Source organism: Podarcis cretensis (genome assembly GCF_951804945.1).
Source record: "Podarcis cretensis genome assembly, chromosome: 18".
Classification (NCBI taxonomy): domain Eukaryota; kingdom Metazoa; phylum Chordata; class Lepidosauria; order Squamata; family Lacertidae; genus Podarcis; species Podarcis cretensis.
Window position 1 is genome coordinate 2,397,085 of NC_137188.1, and position 16,777 is coordinate 2,413,861.

The 16,777-nt window shown below is 45.9% G+C and overlaps 1 protein-coding gene across 1 annotated transcript in view; it reads left to right on the forward strand.

The window, feature by feature from the left end:
• Positions 1-1,647: 1,647 nt before the first annotated feature.
• The window catches only part of SLC25A42 (solute carrier family 25 member 42), a 30,010-nt gene continuing 14,880 nt past the window's right edge, over positions 1,648-16,777 (forward strand). The window contains exons 1-3 of the mRNA XM_079960873.1: positions 1,648-1,665; positions 4,370-4,532; positions 13,916-14,141. The gene's annotated coding sequence lies outside the window, so the exon portion shown is untranslated. The remainder of the gene's footprint in view (positions 1,666-4,369; positions 4,533-13,915; positions 14,142-16,777) is intronic.

Genomic DNA, 16,777 nt, shown 5'->3' on the forward strand with positions numbered 1-16,777 from the left:
AGGTTGGGATTCTGAGCCAATGTCATAGACAGGTTCCGACCAGTCCACTTCCTCTAAGGGGGGGGGGGGACCTGTTTCCCCTGAGGGTGAGGGCTTAACACAGCACCCCAGAGAAAAAGAAGAAAAAAAGCGGGGAAATCTTTTAGTTCTGTAGCAAGAAAGAAGGAGTGCCAGGAGTTTTCTTTCCCCTGCCCTCCTTCATTCCAGCCCCTTTTCCTCTTGTGGACTGTCTTATCACTGGTACTTATAGAATCATAGAGTTGGAAGGGACCCAAGGGTCATCTAGCCCAACCCCCTGCAATGAGGAATCTCAGCTAGTTCATTCATAACAGATGGCCATCCAACCTCTGCTTAAAAAGCTCCAAGGAAGGAGAGGCCGCCACCTTCCTAGCTAGTCCATTCTCCACTCTCAAACAGCTGTTTCTGTCAGAAAATTCTTCCCGAAGTTTGGTTGGAATCTCCTTTCTGGTAACTTGAGGTCACGGGTTCGAGTCGTACTCTCCAGAACAGGAGAAAACAAGCTTGTTCCCTCTTCCATGTGACAGCCTTCAAGATATTGGAAGATGGCTCTCCTGTCTGCTCTCAGTTTCCTCTTCTCCAGGCTAAACAAACCCAGCTCCCTCAACCATTCCTCATAAGGCTTGGTTTCCAGACCCCAGAATAGGGCTTGATCTTGTAAGCCACTGGTATTAGTAGCAATAAAGGTAACACTAATCACAATAGGAAAGATAGTAATATTAGGGAAGTTTTTAATGTTTAATGCTGTATTGTGTTTTTAATATTTGGTTGGAAGCCGCCCAGAGTGGCTGGGGAATTGATAACTTAAGAATAAATTATTATTATTATTATTATTATTATAGACATTGTTAACCATTGTTTTTAAGAACATTGTTCACACGTATTTATACTGCTTAACTGTGTGTACATTGCAATCACTTATTCATTTTTGTGCGTAGTCATTTTAAGTGCATTGTTAATATAAGAATAAATGTGCAGTACTGTTAAAATGCATATCTTCATCAAATATAAACACATAAATAAATGACGTATCCTATAGTACAGTAACTCAGTGCTTGGACATAATATAATATAATATAATATTATATAATATGATATGATATGATATGATATGATATGATATGATATAATATAATATAATATAATATAATATAATATAATATAATATAATATAATATAATATAATATAATATAATATAATACATCCCCTTCCCCCCAAATTAATACTTCATTACTAATTACCGTAATATTCGCACTACTATAATAATAAAAGAAGGCTCCTCCCAGCTACGCCTTGCCCCGCCCACTGGGCGTGACCACCCCACTAAGCCCCGCCCTGCCCCGCTTGCCGCCGCCGCCTTTCGCGACCTATTGCCTTCCTCCGTTCCTCTCTCCCCGCCTCCTTTCCACAATGCCTCTCCCGGATTGGCGCAGGCAGACTGCCACTCTCGCGAGCGCCGGAGCTCCCCGCTCCCCTCTCTTCCCTCTTGCCTCGCCCGCCCCGCCCCTCGGCCTGGCCCCGCGCTGATTGGCCGAGGCGGGGGCGTAGGGGGCGTGGCTCGGTGGACTAGCCGGAGGCGGCGCGGCGGCGGCGGCGGCAGAAGCAGCTGGAGGAAGGAGCGCGAGCGAGCGCGCCCGAGGGGAGGGGTGAGTTCTCGGCGGCGGGAGGCGCATGCGCACGGGGCAGCTGCCCCACTCCTCACCCAAGGGGGGAAATGGGGGGGGGGAAGGAGTAACTGAGATGGACCCCCCTCTTAAAAAGTGTATCTTTAATGTTGCTATGAGTTAATTTTGGTAGGGGGAGTCGGAAGCTTATTGCTCCCCCCTCCATAGTTTGTCTCCCATAGGTTAGGGGGCTTAAAGTCTGTGGCTCTGACCCCCCCCCCATTTGAAAGGCCAGTTCCAAACCCCCCCCACTTGAGGGGAGGGGGAGGCTTGTTTCCTGGCCTCCTCCCCCCGCCGGGTTGAAATTGGTTGGGGGCTTATGCCCTTGGTGATATATTTGGGGGGGTTATAAATGTGACACCCCCCAATCTGAAATCAGGGAGGGGGTTAAAGTAAGGGGGTAGAGAGCTTGATCGCTCCCCTTGCTGTCTGAAAGAAGGGAGGCTCAAATGGTTAATTTCTGTCACCCCCCCCCCCTTTGGGACTGAAGAGGGGCAAGGGGCGGTCTCTGAGATACAGATTTTGGGGGAGAAAAGATAACTCTCCCTACAATTTTGGGGGTCCAGAGGTTGAGTCCCTATTGTGTGTGGGGAGGGGGGGTAGTTGTCAAAAAATCCGCAACCCACCCATTAGGAAAGATCTGCCTCTAAAAGTGAATTGGCTTCCTCGTTTCTCTTCCCAGTGCCCCACCCTGCCCTGCAAGCAAAGGGGCAGGGGTCTTCATTTCTCCTTATCAAGCCTGAGTGCTTATGGGTGTTTTTCGGTGGGTTGGGGGGTGGGGAGATCAGATGTCAACCTTCGGACTATCAACCCCCTGGTATGACTCCCCCCCACAAAATAAAAAGTTTACCTGCCATGTTCCCCCCCCAACAGGTAGAGAATTGAACGTCCTCTGTGGGCATCGAGGGGTTAATTCACCCCCAGACTTAATTATACATTAACTCTGCTTGAAGGGGGGCAGAAAAAAGGCTAAGTTCTGCTCCCTCCCCATTTGCCTGCTTGAAAAGCGGGGCGGGGGGGGGGGGGGCTTTGAAAACACTCAAGCTTTCAAGGACTCGGGAAAATTTCAGTTCTAGGGTGGGGGGGCATGGAAGGTGACTTTGTTTTCCTGGTCAGAGTTTGAGGCTGGGGAATAGAGAGCAACTTTGAGGCTCCTTCGAAGGACAAAAAATGGGAGATTTGATTCTTTTTTTGTGGGTACAGTTTTTTAAAAAGTGTTTTGGCTTCCTTTCTCCTTGGCATTCCTCCCACTCCAAATTTATTTATTTAAAGTATTTATAAGCCAGTTTTGGGGGTAAAAAAAGAGATACCACTTCCAACCATCAATGTATGCAAAGTTATTTTTTTAAAGAAATATTCTCCCCCTTGATGCCCAGCCTTTTTCTGCTAAAAATGTATAATATATATATGGGTGTGTATATATGAACTGTTTCTCGAGACAGACGGGTGCCAACAAAACAACTCTCTATATTGGATACAGTTGTACCTTGGTTTTAAAATAAATCCATTCCGGGAGTCAGTTCAACTCTGGAATAGTTAGAAAACCAAGCTTCTGATCAGCTTCCAAAAATTGTTTGAAAACCCGAACAATTGCTTCTGGTTTTTTATTGTTGGGGAGCCGGAACATTCGAGTTCAAAGGCATTTGGCTTCTAAGGTTCCACAGTACATAAAGAGAGAGAGAGATTGAGAAATATCTCTAGCACAGCTGGAATGTACAAAGGTTAAGAGCCTCAGACATTGCTCTGCCGGTCTCCTTTGGGTTGAAAAAGCTGCTCCCTGATGGGAAAAAATCATAGAAACGTATTGTCAGAAGAGACCACGGGGGGGGGGGGGCGGGGGGCGGGGCATCTCGTCCAACCCCCTGAAATGCAGGAATCTGTCACCCAACGTGGGGCTTGAACCCTCAACCCAGGGATTGAGAGACTAATGCTCTACCAATCTAGCTATCCAGCCTCAAGTAGGATCTTAAAACTGGGGGGGGGGGGGATTTGCTTGTTGGAGGAATGCACCGTACTGGGAGAGACTTGCCAATGGCCTGATTTGAAATAAGGCAGATTCACCTATTGGAATACTTGGTTTCCTTGGGCAAAATATTGGTGGGAATTCGCACCCATGGCCCTCTGGGTGTTTCAGTACTCCAACTCCCAGCAGCCAGGAATGTTCAGGAGCGATGTTGGGAGTTGAAATTCAGCAAAACCTGGAAAATAGATGTTTTCTTCTCCTGGTTATCCTCTCCAAAGTATATGGGAAGAGCATATAGTAAAATAGCAGGAGAGTGATAGCCCAGCAGGACATCTGCTCTGCATGCAGAAGATCCCAGGTTCAGTCCCAAGCATCTCCTGATGGGACTGGGGATGTCATAGAATCATAGATTACATAGCTTGGAAGGGACTCCAAGAGTCTTCTACTCCAACCCCCTCCAATGCTGGGATCTCAGCTCAAACATCCATGACAGATGGCCTTCCAGCCTCTGCCTAAAAACCTCCAAGGAAGGAGAGCCCACCACCTGTTCCTCTTATTATCAGAAAGTCTTTCCTGAGGCTGATTCGGAATCTCCTTTCTTGTAACTTGAAGCCACTGGTTCGGATCCTACCCTCCAGAGCAGGAGGAAACAAGCTTGCTCCCCCTCCCATGTGACAGCTCTTGAGATATTTGAAGATGGCTCTCATATCTCCTCTTTTCCAGACTAAACATCCCCAGCTCCTTCAAGCGCTCCTCATCAGGCTTGGTCTCCAGACCCTTGATCATCTTGGTCACCCTCCTCTGCACATCTTTCAGCTTGTCAAGATCCTTCTTAAATCGTGGTGCCCAGAACTGGACAGAGTATTCCAGGTGTGACCTGACCAAGGTAGGACAGAGTGGGACTATGATTTGCCTTGATCTGGACGCTAGACTTCTGTTGGTGTCCCCTGGAACAAATGGTAGAGAACCAGTGCAGACCATATTGACCTAGACAGATGAGTGGTCTGTAAGCTTCCTGTGTCCCTTAGGACCAGCTGAGTTCCTTATGCTGGGGTTGGTTAGCGCCCCCCCCCCCAGCCCTATTTAATGTGAATCCATTGGGATTTCTGTTCGTGGTGATATTGGGGAGGTTACATTATTCTTATTCTTGTGGTGGTGGCATCAGGGTGGCCACTTAATTAATTAAGTGCCCTACATCTGTATATCTCAGGGCAAGAAACCAAACAAAAAATCCCGCTTGCAACCCTGCCTTTGATACTGTCCCTGCATAGTTTTGGGGGCAGACATGATTTGCTCCTAATTGGCGCATGCCCTGTAATTTCTTCCTGAAATCCTGCAACTTTTTATAATGTTCTGGTTTGGGATTTCCCTGTTGTGCAAAAGTGCCCTTCTGGAAGTCAGTAACAGTGGGGTGGCATGCACTGCTGAGCAACTAATATAAAGCAGAATGGTGTGTGGACGGTCCGGGATAAACCCAGCACTGATGCACAGTGACCTGATCAGTTGCAGTAAACTCCCCTAGGAGGAAAGGTTCCTTCAGTGTCTGGGACCTTTTAGTTATGAGAAGAGGCAGGTAAGAGGCGACACGATGGAAGTTTACGGCAGGTCCAGGACAGGTCCAGGCAAGTCCTTAAAACTATGGCACTCCCTCCCACTTGAGGCAGGGATGGCCAGCAACTTGGTTGGCTTTGAAGGCTGATTGTGCAAATTCAGGGAGGAGAAATTCAGTGGCAACTCGCCACCATGGCTATGCTTCTCCCACATTCAGAGGCCGCAATGCTTCTAAATCCCAGTTGCTGGACGCCACCAAAGGGGAGAGGTCTCTTGAGCTCGGGTCCTGCTCGTGGGCTTCCCAGTGGGGGCGTCTGGTTGGCCACGGTAACAACAGGATGCTGGTTAGAACCAGGGTTGCAGGTTTGATTCCCATCTGGGGCAACTCGCAGGGGGTTGGAATAGATGACCCTCAGGGTCCCATCCAACGCTAAAATTCTGTTTCTTGATGTGTTGTTGTCTGGATCCAGCAGACTGTGTTTATGCTGCACAATAAGCCCACCCACAGAAAAGCCACCAGTCTGGAGCGAGATTTCTCCCCACTCTTTGCAAAGATGCATTGTTTTCCCCTGTGCATATAGATTGAGGCAGAGCCTGACTGTGCCGGTGGCGCCAGATGGGAGTTGGAACCTAAACATCTGGATGGCACCAGGTTGACAAGGATGGTCCGCAGCAGAGTTTCCCAAACTTAGGTTTCCAGCTGTTTTTGGACTACAACTCCCATCCCTAGGTAGCATGCCCAGTGGTAGGAGATGATGGGAATTGTAGTCCAAAAACAGCTGGAGACCCAAGTTTGGGAAGTCCTGATCCACACCAATACAGGTGCAACTACATATGCAAAAAAAAAAAAAAAGTAGCCTTATTTATTGTTAAAACCTCCATAATTTCACTTCAGGGTTTGTGGACCATTGTGGAGCTTTTGACGATCGATTGACTGAAAGTTTAGGACAAGAATTGCGTAATGGCTTCTTTTCTTTAAGTAGTTAAAGCTGGATTAAAAGCAGATAAAAGCAGATAACAACAACTAAAAGGAATTGGCAGCTCTCAAAACAACTTCAGCTCCCAAATTCCTGGTCTACTCTTAATTTCTCCTGGAAGCTAATAGCGAGGGAGATGGATGAGTAAGGGCATCTCACAAATGGGAAGTCACCACCAAGGAGGCCCCATCTTGGGTCACTACCAACCGGGCACCCTGGCAGCCTTGTGTTAACCTTGTGGATGGGGGGTGGCGAGGGCGGAGGACTTCTGCATCTTTTACCCCGACCAAGCAGGGCTCGTCTTCCAGCCTCGCCAATGTGAAGGAAGGCCTCCAGTCCTTAGCGTATAACATGGCAGTGGCAGAAAGGAGTCACCCCTTGTCAGTCTGCTTGCTTTCCTGCATGGAACGCCTGCTGGCCACGGATGAGCTCAGTCGGTGGAGCATGAGGCTCTAATCACAGGGTTGTGGGTTCAAGTCCCACAATGGGCAAAAGCAAGGCTTTTTTTCCAGCTGGAACTTAGTTCCATTGCCTCTCGGGAAGTTGCCTTTGCCATTTGAAGAGAATGAGGGAGGCATTCAAAGTGAGTCCCAGCACCTCTTTTTCAAGAAAACTAGGACTGGTAAAATAACAACCCCCTTAGGCTCCCTTCCAACTCTACAATTACAGTGGTACCTCACAAGACGAATGCCTCGTAAGACGAAAAACTCGCAAGACGAAAGAGTTTTTCGTTTTTTGAGTTGCTTCGCAATACGAATTTCCCTATGGGCTTGCTTTGCAAGACGAAAACGTCTTGCAAGTTTGTTTCCTTTTTCTTAAAACCGTGCATTCAGGGGGTGCAGTTGCGACTTGACTTCGAGGAGCAACTCATAGCATGCGGTGTGGTAGCCTTTTTTGAGGTTTTTGAAGACTTTGAAGCTTTTCCAAAGTCCGTGAAGCTTTTCCAAAGTCCGTGCTTCGCAAAACGAAAAAATCGCAAGACGAAAAAACTCGCAGAACGAATTAATTTCGTCTTGTGAGGTACCACTGTATAAGATTCTACGACCAGGCATTTGGGATTCAAGGCTTCCTCGTCACTTTTTACACCAGCCCTGTTAGGTAGGCAAGGAGTTCTCTCTTCATGTGGCTGACAGAAGTGTGGGTGGAAAAACTGAGGCTGCAGGCGATAATTTCACAGCAGAGCGGGGATTTGAACTCAGGACCGAAACGTTGCTGTTCTGCTCTCTTTTTTTAAAAAGTCCCACATCTTTTTGCCTGGAGGCTCTACCAGAATCCTTAAAAACAGCTAGGGAGCAGTGATTTTTTCGACGTGCTACTTGCAGTGCTGCAAAGAGGACTTTTAATCTTGAGGAGCAATAGTACAGTATGTTTGCCTAAGGAGCTGCCCAGCGGGTAGACTTTGAACGCTCTGGTTCTGGACAGACCTCTAGGCGGGTTCCTCTGCAGGAATTCTCCCCTGGTAGGCAGACAGGGTCAGCAAACAGAGGATTAACTAGCAGAGAAAGCTGGTTGACTCCACTGAAGTTGGCTGGGTCTAAGCCCCTGGGAGTGGGACCCTCACCTCTGGGGAAGGGAACCCACTGGAGCGTGATGGGGAATGATTATTGGAAGGGCTGGATCCCACCAAAGGAGAGCCAGCTAGTCTAGCATGCTGCTCTCAAAGGCATCTTCAGGGTCAAGCGCAAGCCCCACAGAGAGCACTCTGCAGTAGTCCAGTCTGGACACATTATTAGCGATAGGCAACATTTTACTGTTTTAACATGTTCCGTGAAATTGCTCCCTCTAACAGTAAATCTGAGATGACGAGAAATTAGCGCCTGGCTAACCTGTGGGTTAAAGCCTCAGCGCCTAGGGCTTGCCGATCGAAAGGTCGGCGGTTCGAATCCCTGCGGCGGGGTGCGCTCCCGCTGCTCGGTCCCAGCGCCTGCCAACCTAGCAGTTCGAAAGCACCTCCGGGTGCAAGTAGATAAATAGGGACCGCTTACCAGCGGGAAGGTAAACGGCGTTTCCGTGTGCGGCTCTGGCTCTGGCTCTGGCTCTGGCCAGAGCAGCGATGTCACGCTGGCCACGTGACCCGGAAGTGTCTCCGGACAGCGCTGGCCCCTGGCCTCTTAAGTGAGATGGGCGCACAACCCCAGAGTCTGTCAAGACTGGCCCGTACAGGCAGGGGTACCTTTACCTTTAATTTCAAACACTGATCTTACAAATACAGTGGTACCTCTGGTTGCGAACGGGATCCGTTCCGGAGGCTCGTTCGCAACATGAAAAGAGTGCAACCCGCAGCAGCGCGTATGCGCACGCACAGGTTGCGATTCGCTGCTTCTGTGCATGATGTCATTTTGCACTTCTGCACATGCGCAAGCAGCGAAACCCGGAAGTAACCCTTTCCGGTACTTCCGGGTCACCGCGGGACGTAACCTGAAAGAACATAACATGAAGCGGACGTAACATGAGGTATGTCTGTACAGTAATAGCTCAGAGACTCATGCAGAGAGACACGGATGGGCTCCTGTGAAGCCAGCTGGTCCTCATTTTATGAATAAAATCACATTTCAGATACTCGCACAGAGAGACTCCTCTGGAAGCAACTGGCTTTTGCTTGCTCTGTGTTGTCTTTTTGCACCTTTCAGTTCAGGAGAGACAAGGTCTCCATCTCCAAGAAGTCTGAGGAAGCCTGTTAAGCTCTGAGTTTTTCCCCAAGGGAAAAAGAAATGGGTCAAGGCCTTTTTGGGAAAACAGCCATTCAGGATTATCTTACAGCTTGCCAGCCAGTTCCCTTTGGCCGAGGTGGGGAGTGGGCAAGCAAAGAGAAGTTTTCCTTTCCCCATCCTTTCGCTTCTTGGTGGTGGGCAGTGAGAATTTTGTGGTTTTGTGGAGAGACAATGGGAGAGCCTGGCTCCTGGTCTCCCAGCTGGGAAAAATCCCAGAAGTTCTTGGGGTGGTGGGGAGGCTGACCCCTTTAAAAGAAATAATGGCGAGGGCCTCTCTCTACGTGGCTGAACTGGTGCCTAGGCTGGTCCCAAGAGAACTGGAGGAAATCTTATTTACTGTGGCTGCAAAGAGCAATGCTTGGGAAATGCGCCCAAATCTATGCTTTGAACCAGAGGTTCAGCAGCAGGCTTTGGAAAACTGGTGTCGTTGGATCGAGACCATCAATTTTGCAGAGTTAATCTCCCCCCCAATTCTTTTGCCCAATCTGGGGCTCGAAATAGTTTGAGCCTGAATTTGGACCAATTGGGAAATTAATCGTTACTGCTTTGAATCTGATGGGTGTCAGCACAGTGGTTCTCGAACTTTCAGAATAAAAATTTGCTCACACCACACCGGATTTTTTTATTGATAAGAAATATATTGGAAAACAAAAAGAAACAACTTCTGGCGGTGTTTGATTTGTAACGTAGAGCACAGTTACTTTATAATACGATCATGGGACACCCAGAAAGTATTAAACAATGCAGCAGCATGAGGACACACATCATTCCCAAAATATAATTGTAAGCGAACCTCTTACATATGAACCTTAAACAGTGCTTTTTCTGGGGGACGCAGGGGGACGCATGCCCCCAATCATCTTTTTTTAGAAAAAAAGCACTGACCTTACATATAAACTCAGTGAGAGGTGTGAGCTTGTTTTTTTTGCTAGGTAATCTCATTTATATTAGCTCAAATTTGAGACGAACAACAACACAAAGCAGCCTTCCTCTTTTCTGATCTTTCATATTTGTAGGAAAATCCCTGTTCACAACAATATGATGTGGATAACTGTAGAAGAATAGCTAATACAGTGGACACTCGGGTTGTGAACGTGATGCGTGCGGGATGCACGTTCGCAACCCGTAGCATTCGCAACCCGCAGTGGCGCGTCTGCGCATGTGCCAAGTGCGATTTAGTGCTTCTGCACATGCACGACCACCGAAACCCAGAAGTAACCCGTTCCAGTACTCGGCGGTCCGTAACCTGAAAAAACGCAGCCTGAAGTGTCTGTAACCCGAGGTATGACTGTGGTCTTGAAGAGAGGCATGGGTACTGTTTCTAGGGTGTGGATGTGTATTTGTATGTGTGTAAAATTATTTTGATGCGATACCATGCTGTACTACACTGAAAAGTTAAAATGTTTCTTTAATTGTCCTTGAATCTTCGCAGCACAATTGCCATCCTCTCCTGCTGCCCTTTGAGAAGCACTGGGTTACCATATTCCTTGGTGGGCAATACAAACCACTATTTGTAACCACTAACTTGTCAAGTTTCTAGATCTCATGGTTGCAAAAAACCACAAAAAAATCTGTATACATGGATGAGATCACAGGTTCAGATCCCGGCATCTCCAGATAGCACTGGGAAGGTCTGTCACTGGGAATGGCAAAGAGGTGCTGCCAGTCAGTGTGGACAATACAGAGCTAGATGGACCAGTGGTTTGACTCTGTATAATGCAGTTTCCTTACAAAACACAATTACCGTATTTTTTGCACCATAACACTCACTTTTTTCCTCCTAGAAAGTAAGGGCAAATGTCTGTGTGTGTTATGGAGGGAATGCCTACGGGTGGCATTCCTACAGATTTTCCTCCTCTAAAAACTACGTGCGTGTTATGGTCGGGTGCGTGTTATAGAGCGAAAAATACGGTATATAGAAAAGAGGGGGAAAGAAAAAAATATTTTTTAAAAAAGCTTTTCTGAAGGTTTTTAATATATTGAGCACTAAAATCCCAACACATTTCTAAAAAGATTATAAAAGATTGCAAAAAGGAAAGAAAATAGTATTTTCCTCTTCTTTTTCGCTTTTTCTCTTACCTATAAAATTGTCTTTTGTAATAATATATTGTTGTTTATTATCTTTTTAGAAGTGTGTTTGGATTTTAGTGCTCGATATGTTAAAAACCTTCAATGAAATTGTTTATATAATGCATCTTCTGCAAATCCCAGTGTGGCAAGTTATAATCGCACAATAAACATAATTTAAAAAAAAACAGCTGAAAGCTTCTGTGCCCAGTTTCACCTTCTCTTGTTGGCTTGTGAAAAATGCCTCTTTGTTTTATAGAGGATCTGCTTGGTTACTGAATTCCAAGGAGTGTTGCTATGCTGCTGGTTTTGATGTATTTAAAGTCTTGCCACTCCAGTTTCAAGAGCGAAATGTGGTTTGATTCCCCGTTTGTTTGAATCATGAGGTTTGTGGCTGGCTTTGGGTTCGAGGAAGTATTAGGCAGTGTGCAATGCGCTACCTGTGGCAATCAGCTCTGCCTTTCGGAGAGGTGAATTGGGCGCTTGCAGGGTAAGGTGATCTTGAAGGGAAACTGGCCCAATCTGTCTTGAGGCTGAATCCCAACAAGAAAGAAGTGCTGTTTCTGGAGGACAGGGGGCCGCTGGGTGTGGGGGATTCCCTGGTCCTGAATGGGGTCACTGTGCCCCTGAAGGACCAGGTGCACAGCCTGGGAGTCATTTTGGACTCACCACTGTCCATGGAGGCGCAGGTCAATTCTGTGTCCAGGGCGGCTGTCTACCAACTCTATCTGAGACGCTCCCTGCCCGCAGAGTATCTCGCCAGAGTGGTGCATGCTTTAGTTATCTCCCGCTTGGACTACTGCAATGCGCTCTACGTGGGGCTACCTTTGAAGGTGACCCGGAAACTTCAACTAATCCAGAATGCAACAGCTAGACTGGGGACTGGGAGCGGCCGCCGAGACCACATAACAATGGTCCTGAAAGACCTACATTGGCTCCCAGTACGTTTCTGAACACAATTCAAAGTTTTGGTGCTGACCTTTGAAGCCCTAAATGACCTCAGCCCTGTATACCTGAAGGATTGTCTCCACCCCCATCGTTCTGCTCGGACATTGAGGTCCAGCACTGAGTGCCTTCTGGCGGTTCCCTCCCTGCGAGAAGTGAGGTTACAGGGAACCAAGCAGGGGGCCTTCTCGGTGGTGGCACCCGCCCTGTGGAACGCCCTCCCACCAGATGTCAAGGAAATAAACAATTAAATGACTTTTAGAAGACCTCTGAAGGCAGCCCTGTATCAGGAAGTTTTAAATGTTTGGTTTTATAGTATGTTTTTATGTGTGTTGGAAGCCACTAACCCAGTCGGATGGACAGGGTTGACAATGTTATTATTATATACTAACAATAATACTTTGAACTTGGTCCGTTGGCAAATTGGTAACCAGTGCAGATCTCTGAGTAGGTGTGTTGCTTTTGACGAGGCCTGTCAGCATTCGCACTGCAGCATTCTGCATAGATTGCTACTTCTGGGTCAAGCTCAAGGGAGGTCCTACGGAAAGTGCATTGCAGTAGTCCAGTCTTTAAGGGTGGTTATTTGAAGATGAGTATTGTATGGCCGAGTTAGCACACAGCGCCACTGTGTGCATGCAGCCTCCCCTCTCCATTGGCCTTTGGACCTGATGGTGCTCTTGTGCGTTCAAAAACAGCCCTGATGCCAGAATCCTGCATTCTCTCTCTCTGGATTGACCTGCTGAACAAGTGGGAGCAGAATAGATGGATCCTTCCTGCTTTTATTTTTTAATGCAACCCATTCTCTCTCTTAAAATTTTTATTTAGATTTTCCATCATACAAAAGAAAAAGAGAAATACTGTAATACATAACAGAAAAGAAACATTAAATCATTATACATTAAATCATTATACAATATCCAAAAAAGCTAAACAAAATAAAATAAACCCACCAGCCTATTTAACTTCCTTCCTCCGCTACTCATCTTCTCTAGAATCAATTTTACCCTTATCATTGCATTCTGATTGTTTTTATTTTCTCTATATACATATATATGTCACTGATAAATTATTGTTTTGATGCATTTACATTCTTAGTCTAAGCATATCAGCATGTCTTTTTAGAGCAGTATTTTGTCATATAGTCATCAAAGCATCGTCATTCATTTTTTAGTTTTTTATTTGACTGCTGTCTTAAGGGTGCTGTTAATGATGTTAGCCAATTTTAAATATTCGTTTAATTTGAGAAGCCATTCCTCTTTGGTAGGTAGTTCTTTACCTTTCCATTTCGATGCTATTACTATCCTAGCTGCTAGGATAGGACAGCTAGATGGATCCTGCTTTTTGCCCTCTTTGGAATCCTGTTTGGATGAGGGGCTACCTTTGGGTATTTTCCGTCTCTCTTTCTACACTTGCATTTCGTTTTCGTCGACTTTCTGTGTCACTGCTCTGGGCAGCCTTGTTCCAGTGTCAAACGGCTCTTACTCTTACGAAGTTCTTCCTAAGATTTAGTTGGAATCTCCTTTCTTTTGACTTGAAGCCATGGGTTCGAGTCCTACCCTCCAGAACAGGGGAAAAGAAGCTTGTTGCCTCTTCCATGTGACAGCCCTTGAGATCTTTGAAGATGGCTATCATATCTCCTCTCAGTCGCCTCTTTTCCAGGCTAAATGTACCCAGCTCCTTCAACCGTTCCTCATAAGGCTTGGTCTCCAGTCCCTTGATCATCTTATTATCAAAATTTCCAGACTTTTAGCTGTTTGCAGTGAGAAAAAAAAGCAATGAAACAGCTCAACGGATGCTTCCAGTGGTTTCCCCAAATTCAGCTGAAATTGCAACTTATACTGGCTTCTCCAGTAGATTTTGATAATAAACTTGATTTGCAATGGAGGTTGGATAATTTCGATTGCACCTGTACGTTGACCAGCTGTCAGTCCCCCAGAAAGTTCTTTGCAACATTGGGTCGGAATCTCCTTTTCTGCAATATCAATGCATTAATTTATTGCTTTTTATATTATTTAAAGGCTGGCCACACTTGTCTAATCTCACCGGGACGCCGAGCACGCCAGGAAGACCTCCTTGGAACGGACAAAGGCAGTTCACTGTGCTGAGTTGAGCAACAAAGGTCAATTTCGTCCATTTCCTTGAGGTGCCCAAGTGTGTGGGTGTGTGGGGTGTCCTTTCTCCTGCCGAGCTCAGCCAACCTCCCTCTCGGATCTTCTCTGCCGCGAGCCCCACCTCTGGACCCAGGCAAGAATATTTCTCCTCTCTTCCCCCTGCTGTGTGTGTTTCATGTTAAGTTTCTTTTGGCTAAAATTTGCGGGAGGAACCCGTGTCTTTCTGCTCCTTTCTCTGTATTTGGGTCTGGTTTCTTCCAGTTTAATTTTTGGGGACCTCAAGGTGCTGGTGGGGGAGAAGGATGGAGAAAAACCTGGGACTTCCAGGTTGGCGCCATCGTCGAATGGCGGACTCCCTCCGAGCTCCGGAGGGAGCCTGCTCGGCAGGGGCTGGGTTCTACCGCGCCGGCGACGCGGGGACCCTCAAAAACCATGGGCGCTGAAACCCATGGGCATGGTGACTCGGCGGGCACCGTTTGCGCCCCCCCGACCCGCGAAGGAGCCTTTTTAAAGGCTGCGGAGCGGGTGACAGGGGGGTGGTGGTACTGTGAGTCCTCCGCTTCCCCTGCCGAGCGAAGCCGCATGCCATTCGACGGAGAGCGCTGACTTCTTCCATTGAAAATTTGGTCTTTAAAAGAATAACCCGTGAGTAATTGGAACTTGGATTAAAAAAGGGGGAAAATTCTATTTAAATTCGGAGCGAGCAGGGGAGGTGCAAAAAGGAAGTCAGCCTCCCCCCTGTTGTAGAGGAGCTAAAGCAAAGGATTTGACAACTAAGATCGAGTGCAACCTTTTTTTTGATAAAGTTATTAACTTCGCGATGGAAAATTATAAGACTGGGCTGGAGGAGAAAAGTGGAATGTGAATTAAAATGCAACCCCCCCCCGGAAACCCCGGGAGCGATCTGTAAGAGCGCCGGGAGAGGAGAAATAGAGGTTTTGACAGCTGTCAAAGGAGCTGTCAAAGTGGAAGAACAAAAAGAGAACTTTGTTACGAGGACTTTGCTGGTCACATTTGTTACAAATTGGATATAAATTGTTTAAAACAAGGAATAATAAGTTACTTTGACTGTTGGGTGTGATCGGGAAGGAAACTGAGTTATTATAATCCCTCTAGAGGAGCTGTGGGACACTACAAGTATTGCTGGCATCGAATTTGAATAGGACTTTTTATCGCCTGGGAAACTGCAGAAATGGAACACTATTTTGTCTACAGAGGTCTACACACTAAAGGAGACAATAGATTTATCTATTGAAGAATGGAAGGGATTTGACGTAATGTTTTGTTCCTGAAAAAGCCTCTGCAGAGGAATTAGAAGCTTTTTGGAATTAGAACATTTGTGCAGGAGAGCAGGGGGGGGGGGGAAAGAGGAGGAGAGAGAACAACAAGAACAATAAGAATAACAAGAACTGGACAAAGTTGGAAGATAGACTCCTTCCAAGATTGGACATGTGAAACCAAAGATGACCAAAAGATGGCAAAGACTAATAAAAAGACGGCAAAGCGGACTGGTGAAGGACTCTGGTTTTAGATGTGGGAGCTCCAGGATGACAGTAGACATTGATGGACATTGGGAACGCAACCGGGAAAGGGGGGAGGGAAACTTGGAATCCAAAGGGTGTTAAATTACATTTTATTCTTTTTTTTTTATCTTTCTGTTTATCTTAATCTGTATTGCATATTAAAGACGGGAACTCGTGGAAGGGAACAGGTCGATTTTAGGGGATGGGAAAATATTTTTTTTTAAATTGGGCCAATGATAATAATTTTAAAATTTGGGGTAAGAATTTGTTGAATCTATTTGAAAGAATTGGAATACAAGAGGGGGAGGGGAGGGGAAGTCCTGGAAAGATGGCAATGAAAATAAGGTTTTAAATTTGGATGTTTTTCTTTTTCTGTTATATTTGAAAATCTTTAATAAATATTAATAATAATAATAATAATAAAAAAGGATGGAGAAAACCTGCCCGGCTGCATGCAAAACCCCCCTGGCAATGTATAAAACAAGTAATCATTGTTGGAAATGTAAAGAAAAGGAAGGTACTTTTTACCATAAGTGGTGGGTCTGTAAGGAGGTGAAAGCTTTCTGGGAAATGATTTATAAAGAACTTAGAAAAATGTTGAAATATACATTTGTAAAAAAACTCCAGAAGCCTTCTTACTAGGCATTGTAGGTAATGAAATACATAAGCAAGATAAAAGGCTGTTTTTATATGCAACAACTGCAGCAAGAATATTACTAGCCCAACGATGGAAGCAACAAGAGATACCAATGAAAGAAGAGGTGCAGACGAAACTAACAGACTATGCCGAGTATGCCGAGTTGGCGAAACTAACGGGGAAAATTCGGAACTAGCAAGACCAGACTTTCCTGAAAGACTGGAATAAATTTACAGAATACTTGAAAGACAATTGTAAACAACTAACTTCACTGGTAGGGTTGCAAGAGGTTTTGTAAGGTGGACTTTATCAGTTATTGCAAAGTATAATTTAAAAATTGTTGATCTATGATTAGGATTTAATAGTAATAATTATAATCCCAAAATGCAGTATTAAATAATAAGTGGGAAAACCATTAGTCAAGGAGGACGGAAGTCTCAGGGTGTTGTGGCCAAATGCATTTTATATTATATACAAGTTGAATGCTATGTTTAAAATATCTGTAAAAATTGATAAAAATTATTATAAAAAACACAAAATCCCCCTGGCAACAGGCGTGTTTTGCAGCTGGCTTGGGTCCAATTGTGACCCCCAACGTCTCCCTCTGGC